This window comes from Leuciscus leuciscus, assembly GCF_965113295.1.
Source record: "Leuciscus leuciscus genome assembly, chromosome: 15".
Taxonomy (NCBI): Eukaryota; Metazoa; Chordata; class Actinopteri; order Cypriniformes; family Leuciscidae; genus Leuciscus; species Leuciscus leuciscus.
Genome location: NC_138739.1, coordinates 5405529 through 5417680, shown reverse-complemented (window position 1 = coordinate 5417680; position 12152 = coordinate 5405529). Strand labels below are relative to the sequence as shown.

General features: G+C 36.2%; 1 protein-coding gene and 1 long non-coding RNA gene across 2 annotated transcripts in view; both read left to right on the top strand.

The window, feature by feature from the left end:
- Nucleotides 1–12152, top strand: part of uhrf1 (ubiquitin-like with PHD and ring finger domains 1) — a 55927-nt gene that overhangs the window by 471 nt on the left and 43304 nt on the right. The window lies entirely within an intron of this gene.
- On the top strand, nucleotides 4594–6941 carry LOC309474971. Its single transcript, XR_014197449.1, has 3 exons — nucleotides 4594–4764; nucleotides 5496–5530; nucleotides 5834–6941. It is a non-coding gene; the product is annotated as an uncharacterized lncRNA (long non-coding RNA).

Genomic DNA, 12152 nt, shown 5'->3' with positions numbered 1-12152 from the left:
AAAACCATATAAACTAACAAGGTTTTACAGCAAGAGTTTGTATGGATTTGTAGTAAAACTATAATAAACACAAAACTAACTAGCCTATGTGACTAGCATGCTAACTCGTCGAATGTCCATTCCTCTTCAAGCTGTTATGTCAATTTGACATTGGCCCAATATTAGAGTGAGTTTGTCTAGCCTAACTGAAAATACAACCAACCAAGATGTTGTAGAGAAAATCCAATCTTTGTTTTTGCAAATTCGCTCTTCATGACGCACCTGCAGCGCATCTGAACATCTACACGTTTCTAACGCAGGGGTTTCATATGCAGAGCGTCCTGCGGTGTCTTTGAGCTGTGTGTGAAACCGAGTATCAGCTCTGAGCTCGCTGAATTGAGTTGGACTAATGGTCACTCATTTCCCCGTTTCCAGAAGGCCAGCAGGTATCGATCAATATCCCATAGACATCCATCAATCCCAATATTCCAATGGGAATGGTTTTATTATGAGCGAAACAGCCAGGCGATAAACACATTATGTCTCTCAATGACCTTGGGAATTGAGTTTGGAGGATTTATGCGTTGAGCCGGAGAACGAAAACAAGGCGCTCGTTTGGAAGCCCGGCTCCATCGAATATGCATAATATTATTAATATTGCATGAATGCTTAATGGACGCAAACAGTCGATCCGTACCAGCATTAAAAAAAAAAAGTGCTTGGTACGAGGTTTGTAATATGTACAAATTTAATTAGGTTGCTTGCATTACGCTAAAGTTTAACGTAGCCTATCTATCTTTCAGTTTTTGGGTCCCTCGATATCAAACACGTGCGTCACGACTTGATTAAAAGCATCTAAAGACGTTTTACTCTCCAAACTTTACACAGTCCAGTGAATTAATTCAATGACATTTTCTTCATTATTACCGTCACTCAGAGAGCATTATAAATAATGAACGAACGTGTCGCTCACGTATGTGAATTTCCCGCGAACTCACGTATGGATTTTATTGACTGATTATTGACTTTTGTTCATGAGATTGACGTGGCCACGGGATCCCTTGGGTTTAAAGGACACGTTAGGATCTCCCGAACAAAATTCAGAGCGATTTTAAGATAGCAAAGAAGCTGTTCTTTAATTAGCAGAAATAACCTGGACGTTAGGCATTAAAGATTAAAATTAGAGAGAGTTATAAATAAAGAGAGAGGGTTGAGTTTAATATTTTTGTCTGGGTTTTACATTTCCTCAGGCAAGTTCTCCCCCTCCTCTTCTCCGTCTTGTTATCCATCATGCGATATGACTTTAATATGCTTTACGGCAGATTTGAGCTCATGTATCATGTAGGGCAGGACCTTGCAGATTTCATAGGCCAGTAGTGATGCTCATCTCGGGCTGCAGCGACTCTAATGCGAATATTTATCCCAACAGACGCGCCGTTGCGCGATCCGTCACCCTATTCATTTACAGAGGCGCGCGAACCCATGCACAGACTCTATATTCATAAAGTCCTGATGACATTACGCCTCAAGTGTGTGTGGGCGTCAGTTGGAGTTACGGAGGGCAATGCATAATACACTGTAACCTGTTCTAACAGTTTTTAATTGACTTTACTTAATTGTAAACATCTAGTAATCTGTACTATTGGCATATGTTGGGTTTGTGTTCAGGCGAAAGCTTCAGGTTAATCGCTGCTGCTCCTCAAGTGTCTCTTATACGACTGAGGCCCCGTTTACACGATGGGAAAATGCAGATATTTCCCTGCGTTTTGGCCTGTCATTTACACGAAAACGCCGTTTTTATCCCAGAAAACGATTATTTCTAAAAACTCCGGCCAAAGTGGAGATTTCTGAAAACGCCGGTTATGTGTTGCCGTGTCAACTGGGTTCTCAAACGTCACATTATGCGCCAGAAAATGCTTACGTCATGTGAGCGCCCTATGTTTAGAGTTTGTTCCATACTGTCTATGAGTTTGTTTGGCTACTATTTGATCATGGATGCTGTTAAAGTGGTACTCATTTTTACTTTTGTGAAAATGCTTTTGGCCTGTTTGCATTTACTTCGCTGTCTGTCCACACGAACGAACCTCGCGCCATGTCTATTGTTTTGAAAGGAACAGGAAGTCGCTTGTGCTATTCGTCGTTGTCGATTTTGAGGATTCTGATTGGCTTGCATGGCTTTATCCTTCTCCTTACACTGCCGCCCCTTTGTATTTATGCGGGTTGATGTAAACGACAACTTTTTTTGAAAACGATGTTGTGTGCACAATGTTATTTTTGAAAACGGAGGGGGAGAAATATTCGTTTCTCTAAATACCCGGCTATGTGTAAATGTGGCCTGAAGCTGTGCATAGCGGCTTTAGCAGTCAAACAGCTGGGAATGTTTTTTTCTTTTCTTTTTTTCCAGCAGTTTTATTACTTTAAATGAGGTTTGACATTACTGTAATGCAAATATTATAATATAAGGAAGCAGATTTTAAACGGATGGTTTATCATGCTTAGTGCTGGCCTTGACAAAACTGTTTCCATTCCAATAACTAGATAAGTAGGCTATAGTTTGGAGATGAACTTTGAGGTTGGCTTGACAAAGTCTTGTCTGAAAGTTTTAAATAACTGAGTAAAATTCAAGCTTTTCAAAGTAAATAAAATGTTAACATGTTAACATGTTTCAACAAGTTAACATGTTTTAGAACGATCCCACATGGAAAGAATCTATATGAGGATATATGCGCATATATGAAACCTATATGCAGTTTATATGCACATATATGCTGCATATATACAGCATATATGCACATATATGATAATATATATGCTGCATATATGCGTATATATGCCACATATAGGCATAATTGAGGTGCATATATGTGCATATACAGGCCATATAGGTCTCCTGTATTGCTTCTTTATATATACATATAAGCCCTATATGTACATACAAGATATGTCTCCTATAGCTCATGGCAGGATGGTCATTTTGTAGCTCATATCTCACTTTGGAAACTGTCATACATGATGCCTAGCTCAGATAGGCACATCTATCAATTCGAAGCTCACGGAGCTGAGATCAAAAAGATAAAAATTAAAAAATTTAAAAAAATTCTGTTCAGTTTTTTGTCTTATTTTTGTTCTTGTACTATTTGATTGTTCTTAAGTAAATAAATAATGTAAATTTCTACATTTTGGGGTTTTATTTATGTTGCCTACACTGTAAAAAAAAGTGTACTTTTACAGGTAATGGTCTGTATTTTTTTAACAGAATTTTACCGTTTTGTCATTATAGTGAATGCCTGTTATTTTACAGATATTTGCTGTAATTTAAAGGTCCACTATTAAATTTACAGGTAATTGCTTGTATTTTGGTTTTACATCAATTTACGTTTTTTAAGGAACATGGAAAGAATCTATATGAGGATATATGCGCATATATGAAACCTATATGCAGTTTATATGCACATATATGCTGCATATATACAGCATATATGCACATATATGATAATATATATGCTGCATATATGCGTATATATGCCACATATAGGCATAATTGAGGTGCATATATGTGCATATACAGGCCATATAGGTCTCCTGTATTGCTTCTTTATATATACATATAAGCCCTATATGTACATACAAGATATGTCTCCTATAGCTCATGGCAGGATGGTCATTTTGTAGCTCATATCTCACTTTGGAAACTGTCTACATGATGCCTAGCTCAGATAGGCACATCTATCAATTCGAAGCTCACGGAGCTGAGATCAAAAAGATAAAAATAAAAATTTTAAAATAAATTCTGTTCAGTTTTTTGTCTTATTTTTGTTCTTGTACTATTTGATTGTTCTTAAGTAAATAATGTAAATTTCTACATTTTGGGGTTTTATTTATGTTGCCTACACTGTAAAAAAAAGTGTACTTTTACAGGTAATGGTCTGTATTTTTTTAACAGAATTTTACCGTTTTGTCATTATAGTGAATGCCTGTTATTTTACAGATATTTGCTGTAATTTAAAGGTCCACTATTAAATTTACAGGTAATTGCTTGTATTTTGGTTTTACATCAATTTACGTTTTTTAAGGAACTTGTCTGTATTTTTACAAAGTCATATTTTACAGATTTTTTTCTGTGAAATTAGAAAACAAAGAAAAGAAGGTATAACTGCAGAAATCTGCATCTATTCAATATGTTGTCCTTACAGATTATTAAGCATGTGGGGGTTAAAGTGAGGTTTTTTTTAAGGTTAAATAATAGTATTTGTACATACAGCCTACCCTACATAGGCTACAGTAGACCTGTATTGAATTGTTTTTAGGCTATAGTCTTTTAATCTTGTCTTGCAAATAGATGCTCATTTTGATCATTATTTCATTGTCTTATTCTCCCATAATTTCATGTATATTTTATTAATATTTTTCTAAATCTCCGTTGCGCTGCACATTCAGGGCTTTGTGTGTGTGTGCGCGCGCGCGCACGCGATGACGCAGATTCAAATTTGCCGCCATTACGTTTCCGCTGTTTAGTCCCGCCCACAACGGTCAGCTGATCAGTCGACTTTGGATCTGTATCAAGTGCAAGTGGGAGATTTGAATTCAGCCTACTCTCCTGAAGTGGATTGTGAGATTAACAGGGGTTCAATATGACACCTCATAATTCAAAGCAATCGTGTTCGTCGAGAGCAGCCGTGAGCAGGAGCCCTAGCTGTTGTCAGTTTGGATTCTTCGGAAATAGCACCCTTTTCAGTGAGCCTGGTTCGTCACAGCGGACATCATGCCAACCGATCACCGGCTGAGGTAAGAGTCTGCATGTGAACGATATTTTATATTACATTTGTGTTAAGTTTACGTTACAGTTTTCAAGCTAACATTAGCATTTTAAATGATGTTCAGTTAACTGGCGAGAGCTGGAGGCAAAACACTGAAAATGTAGCATGCATCTTTACATTTTCCATCTGTTTTAAGAAAGATCAGTTGAACCCACACCTCAAAAGACCTAAAACAAGCTTTCGTAGACTTGTTATACATAAAGTCCGTTTAATTGTGTATAAAATCTTTGTTAATACGCGATAGTATCTGTCAGTAAATCAATCTCTTAAATGGCGGGACATTTTTAAACACTGTCTGGAAGCTGAAAACTCTTCTCTTAAAATATAGTAACCACGTTTTTGGCGGATTTTTATTACCATTTTTAATAACCACAGTTATACTACAAATAGGCCTAACGTTACCAAGGTTTTTTTTTTTTTGGTTAAACCATAGTTAATTTTCATAAGGGTTAATGTGGTTATCAAGACCGTTAAGAAAACGAATTCAGCAAATACTGTACTGTTGATGATACAGGAAAACACATGAGGCTAGAATATGAACACCACATGATAAATTCCATATTCTGGCTGCATGCTTGCCAACACGTCAGTTGAGGTTTTGCATTGTCCCAGTGGAACATATTCTGACATATGCAAATGTAATACTGAGTTGTAAAAAAAAATATATATATATATATATATATATATTTGTGATTTCAGGTCAAGTGGAAAGCAGAATGATCATGGCAAACAAGGTATGGGAAGAAGTAATTTAAAATATTGTAATGGCCGAGTCTTCTGATTCCATATGATTGCACTAAAAGTGGCAGAAAATGTAATTTGTTTTATACTATATTTTCCCATGTGAATATTCATTTGATCCTTGTGAGGCCACTGGAGCTGCACAAGGTTTGGGTTTGCTTCAGTAAGACCACGATTGTGTTAGATTCCACCCATCTATTATTATTATTTTTTTGTATTGTAACTAGGCTCTGTCATTTAGAAACATGGGTTTTCCTATCACTTATAATGACATATATCTCTACCTTTCATTCCAGCCAGAGGATCTGACGGTTGCTGCTCGCATCTCAGCCTACCTGATGGAAAATTCTTGCTGGATGAATGACCTTCACCTTCAATTCAACCTTGCCAAGACAAAACTGCTTATGGTTTCACTTTCAGCCAAACCATGCGATCCTGCTGATTTGCCTTATACAACACCAGAAAGATCCGGCCCTTCCTGTCGGAGTCACACAACTCCTTGTCTAAGCTCTTGTTCTATCCAGACTGGACTATTGTAATGCTCTCCTGGCAGGCCTTCCAGCATCAGTCAAACCTCTGCAACTGATCCAGATGCTGCAGCAAGACCTAAACTCACTGCTTCAGATCTATGTGTCTCCAGAAGCTTGTGTTCTGCAAGTGAACGGCGCCTTGTGGTGCCATCATCCCAAAGAGACACAAAACCACTTTCACTGACCTTTACCTGGACTGTTCCCTGCTGGTGGGATGACCTGCCCAACTCTACACATTTTCAAGAAACTGCTAAAGATCCATCTTTTCATAAACACTTGACCCAATAATACTAAATCTTTGTTTTAATAATAAATAAATAAACTTGTATACTGTGCTACACTAACTGGGACTTGTCACTGCACTTGTTGCTTCTATTGTTCTCTTAATTTTTAAGTCACTTTGGATAAAATGTAATTGTAAATGTGTAAAATAAGTTATATTAGAGTATAAAGGCATACAGCAATTGCCTTTTAATGTAGATATTTTTACATGTTCTAAATTATATACTAAGATTGTATTTCCTATCATTCACATATCTTGATGTTCAGTGTTTGTTTAATGAGTAATACTGTAAATGTGCAGGTATTTTGTACTTATACGTTTAATTAATTTAACAGAAATTGACTGTACATTTGCTATTATTAAGTACTTAATTAGAGATTGGTCAAAGTTGTGAAATTGGAAATGCCTTAACTGTAAATATACAAACTTTGAATTTGAATTTATGTATTTAATGCATTTTTATACATAACTTCATAGTTATTATACACAGGAAAAACTATATATTAAAAGATAATTACTGTAGATAGACAGCATTATTATAAAATAACTTTATAAAACCCTAAATTTACAGTTTAACTTGAAAGTTAAATGTTTTTTTTTAAATGTAATTTGACATCATTTATCCGTTTTTCCACGGTTTAATAAGCCATTATCAACAGTAATGTACTGTAATTTAATAAATTTTGACTGTAAAGTCAATTCTGTATTTTCACTGTTTTTGCCTGTAATTTTGTGAAATGGTTATTTGCTGTAATTTAACGGGATCCGTCTGGAAACTTTGCTGCCAGAGATTTACCGTTTGTATACGGGATTTTTTTTTTTTTACAGTGTAGGCCTAGTAGCTATGGATTTTAATAATTTTACTAATATATAGTAGGTAAACATATAGGTGCATATATAGGTGAACATATAGGTGCATATATGTGAACATATAGGTGCATATATATGTGAACATATAGGTGAGCATATATAGGTGAACATGTAGGTGCATATATGTGCATATATGTACATATAATATAGGAAAACGGCCAATTTTATATATGTCACATATATTAAAAACATATATCAAAACATATATTAAAACATATATGTTTATATAGGTTCTTTCCATGTGGGATTTAGCACATTGCTAGCATGGTTTAACATGTTGCTAGCATTTCTTGGTATGTTGCTAGCATGATTTTGTATGTTACTTGCATGATTTTGTATGGTGTTAACATGTTCCTAGAATGATTAGCACATTGCTAACATATTGCTATCATGATTTAGAATGGTGTTAACATGTATCTAGTACATTGCCGACATTTTGGCATGTTGCTAGCATGCTTATAGCAAGATTTAGCACATTGCTAGCATGTTTCTAGCATGGCTTAACACAATTGCCAGCATGTTTTGACAAGTTTTTAGCATGATTTAGCACGTTGCAAACATGTTTCTTCTAACATGGTTTAACACATTGCCAGCATGTTTTGGCAATTTTTAGCATGATTTACCTCATTGCTAACATGTTTTTATGGTTTAACACATTTGCCAGTATGTTTTGGCAACTTTTTAGCACATTGCTAACCTGTTTTTAGCATGGTTTAACATATTGCTAGCATGATTTAACACATTTTTGCCATGTGTTTGCATGTGGCTTGATAGATAGATAGATAGATAGATAGATAGATAGATAGATAGGTTGATAAATAGATAGGTTGATAGATAGATATTTAAATGAAAACATCTTCATTCTCTTTTCATCTTCTCAATGTTCCCGTCCATGTCGATAAACACTTGCTTGTTCAATGAACCGCATCTTGATTTAATGTAACCTGGAGATTCGTCATAAAAATAACGTCAATTATTATAGCCGGGTAACAGCCAAGAGAGACTCTTCTGTAACTGTTTCCCCAACCTCCGGTCTTCTGATTTACACCCATAGATTAGCTGTCACTTCCACAGAGCAAACAAACGCCTGAGAGGGCGTGAGTAACTGCCCTGGAGGTAGAAGGGAAGATATATATAGGGCTGGACTGGGCATGCTCACATCTACACCCACTTCCCACAAGGTTTGCCACCCCATTAGGCTTGTTTTCCAGACACTCAAGCCTAATTTCCCATCTCTTGTTGGTTTCTTGGATCAGGCTTTTCCTGGAGTTGTCTAATCCAATCTCAGAGTTCCTAAGGGATTTTCAGAACAGGCTACACAAAATGCTCACACATCCTCCATAGTAGCTAACTTTACTTTTAAACTACTTTAAGTTGAGTTGCTATGTAACTTCATTTCAGTTATCTAGTTTTTAACTAGTAGCTTAGCTTACAGTGTAGCTTACTAACCCAGCTCGCAAAAATATGTTCTACTAACGTTCCTGTTAAGTTATGAAAACTTTGTTTCTCTTAAAGGACAAGTTCGGTATTTTACACTTAAAGCCCTGTTTACAGATCGTATCTGATGAAATAGAACGGTTAAGATTAAAATTTGGACACATGCTGCTGTCCCGAGAATTTTAGGTTTATTTCGCTTCCCCCCCCCCCCCACCCCCCACAATGGTTGTCTATATGCACTGGAAGATTCCGTCCTAAAAACACATTAAACTTTCGTTTACAAAGACGTGAAACTCACCGAGTGGTCAGGGGTGTTCACTGATATGTTCCCTCAAAAATCGCTGAAAAAGATGCATTCCAACAGGTTTTATCGTAGTTTTTGTCCAACTCCATTGACTTGTATAGGACGTGCTGTGAGACCGCAGCACCTTTACGGTATTACTCCGCCGCTTCTTCTTCTGCTTCTTCTGTGTATTCAATTAAATGCCCGTGGTTTGCTTGCAATTGGCAAAGGTGCATTATCGCCACCAACTGGGCTGGAGTGTCTATTATTCAAGCTCTCAACGGAAGAATCACGGGTGTGACGCGTTTGGCAAAATAGGTCCACAAAAGCGAAATAAACCTAAAATTCTCGGGACAGGAGCATGTGTCCAAATTTTAATCTTAACCGTTCTATTTCATCAGATACGATCTGTAAACAGGGCTTTAAGTGTAAAATACCGAACTTGTCCTTTAACATTCAAAACGTAAAAAAAAAAAGAGAAGTTTTTAAACGTACGTTCTTGGTTATGCAAACATTCTATTCCATTGATCTTTTTCAAACATTATGGGAACTTTAATTTTGAATGATTTCGAAAAGAAAATGGAAAAAATTAGTAACATTTAAAAAAAGGTTAAACGAACGTTCCATGAACAATGTTTTTGTGCTAACGTTTTGTGAGAACATTCTTAAAAACTATCAATATTACAGTAAAACTATATTCTTATAAACATTTCTACACTATTATTTTCAGTAGATTTTTTTTTAAACAATGCTAGCATGTTTTAATGTTGCTATCATGATTTAGTATGGTGTTAACATGTATCTAGCATTATTTAACACATTGATGACGTTTCAACGTTTTTGCTAGTATGATTTAACATGTTGCTAGCATGATTTAGTATGTTACTAGTATGTTTCTAGAAATATTTATCATATTGCAAACATGTTTGTAACATGATTTAGCATGTTGCTAACATGATTTAACATTTTGCTAACATGATTAACATGTTGCTAGCATGATTTAGTATGAGGCTAGTATGTTTCTAGAATTATCACATTGCAAGAATGTTTCTAGCGTGATTTAGCTCATTGCTAACATGTTTTAGCATGTTGCTAACATGATTAATAATTTATTATTTACATTAATAAGCTCTGTAAAACCCATATTTTGCCTCTTGTTTTAAGAGTGTGAAGTTAACAAAAGCTCAGTTAGTACATTGTGTAAAAATGAATGATTTTCGATGTTGAAATCTCTGACAAACTTGTGAAATTCGCAGAGATGCCAGCGATCAAGATATGTAAGTTACACGATAATGAACATCCACATAAAGTCCCCCTGTTGTGAAAATCCAGCTTTTAATGTTGTTTATGTGTCTATGTGGTGTTTTTAATACGCTTTAAGACCATGTGCAAGTTCATAAGTCGACAGCATTGCTGAGTATTTTCTCCTTAAAACTGCAGTGAACCAAAGACAGTCTTAAAAACACGCTTTGAAATCGCTGGTGTTTCTGATGTCACAAACTACCTTGTAACCAATCAGATCAACGTGTGATCGTCAACCAGTGGATCTCTGAGCTGAGTGAGTGAGTGGAGGCGGGGCTCATTTGCATATTCATAGAACCACGAATACTAAATGAGGCAAGGGTGTCGAGTTACATTCAAGCTGTTTTAAGGCATGAACATTTTTTTTTTTCAAGGAAAAATACGTTTAAATATGTCATTTTGGTGATCAAAGATGAGTTTAAGGGATAAAATGATTGACTACAGGGGGATTTTAAGAAAACAAAATGCCTTTATGAGTCAAAGTTCCTACATTTTATGATAATAAATCTTGCTTAGCAAACATTTCCTGAGATAAGTGTGTATGTACTGAAGAAACTAAAGAAAGTAAAACATCAATCTGTGATTGTCTTGAGGAAGTGTTCCCATGCTGACGACAGTTTCGACAACCTAAGAAGTTGTTTGCGTGGTTTCAAGGTTGAGCTTGAATTTACACCAGCAGAAATCGCCCCCAGTCTAAAGCCCTGACAGAAACCAGTCGTCCTCCGCATTAAACTCGTGACAAATTGCCATCCTGAAAGCCACTAACAGGAGAACCGCAGGCAGAGGACCTACTGATCAATAGAAACTGGATTTGCCATTGTTTTCGTCCTCCAAAACACATCCATAGATCCTCATAAAGAATCTGCCGCTGGGATGGGGCGATCGTTCATTTCATTCGAGCGAGGATACGCCAACGCAGCCCTAGACGATCCGCTCATGAGGAGATTGTATGCCGATCCACAGTGGAAACTGCTGAAATACCCGTCGATTTGCCACTAATTTGTTGTCTTTGAGTAATTGCAGGCCTCCTTGACCTTTGACCTTCCTTAAATAAACTTAAATCAGACTAATTGCTTGGTAAAGTAACAATAAGACACATGATTTGAGCCTCTGCATGCCATCGAAAGCAATTATTTGCTTTCTGCAATATGCAAAAGGACTCGCGAAGCAGCCTAAAGGTCTAATAAATGAGCACTGGAGGGGTCTCATTAGCAAGCCGCTAACTGAATGCTAATGCTGCAGCTCATTTGCATATGTGCGTTTGCAAGCGCATGTTCCTGACAGGTCTGTGAAGAAACATTGGGTTTATTTGGAACGTGTGCAGCAATACAACCAGAGCACGCTGCGTGAATAATGTATCCCACAATGCAGTGCGCTTGATCTTACAAAAGGAAAATGTATGTGTAAAAATATAACTTTTGCTGGTCCAATCAAATATTATGTCAAAAAGAAGTTGAAATCACATTTAATACTGCTTCAGGTTCATTTGTTGCACTGGAAATGGCATGACACAGTATACATACCTCAAAAATAGTATTGTAGTATGCAATTCTGAACCCGTATTTAACTGTACAGTCAAAAGTCAAGAAATTAACAAAAATGGAAGGTTGCAGTATACATAGTACATACTGCAAGAATAGTATTGTAATACTAGTCACAGTGTACATAGTATAGTAGTTTGCTATTCTGAACCAGCATTTAAACATACAGGCAAAAGTCGACAAAATTACTTAAAAATGGCAGGTCTCAGTATACATATTACATACTGAAAGATTAGTAGCAGTACTAGTCACAGTATACATAATATTATGGTAGTATGCTATTGTTAAACACAACCAAAAGTCAAAACAGTATTAAACAAAATTTCTTAAAAATGGCACATCACAGTATTTGTACTATACTAAATACTG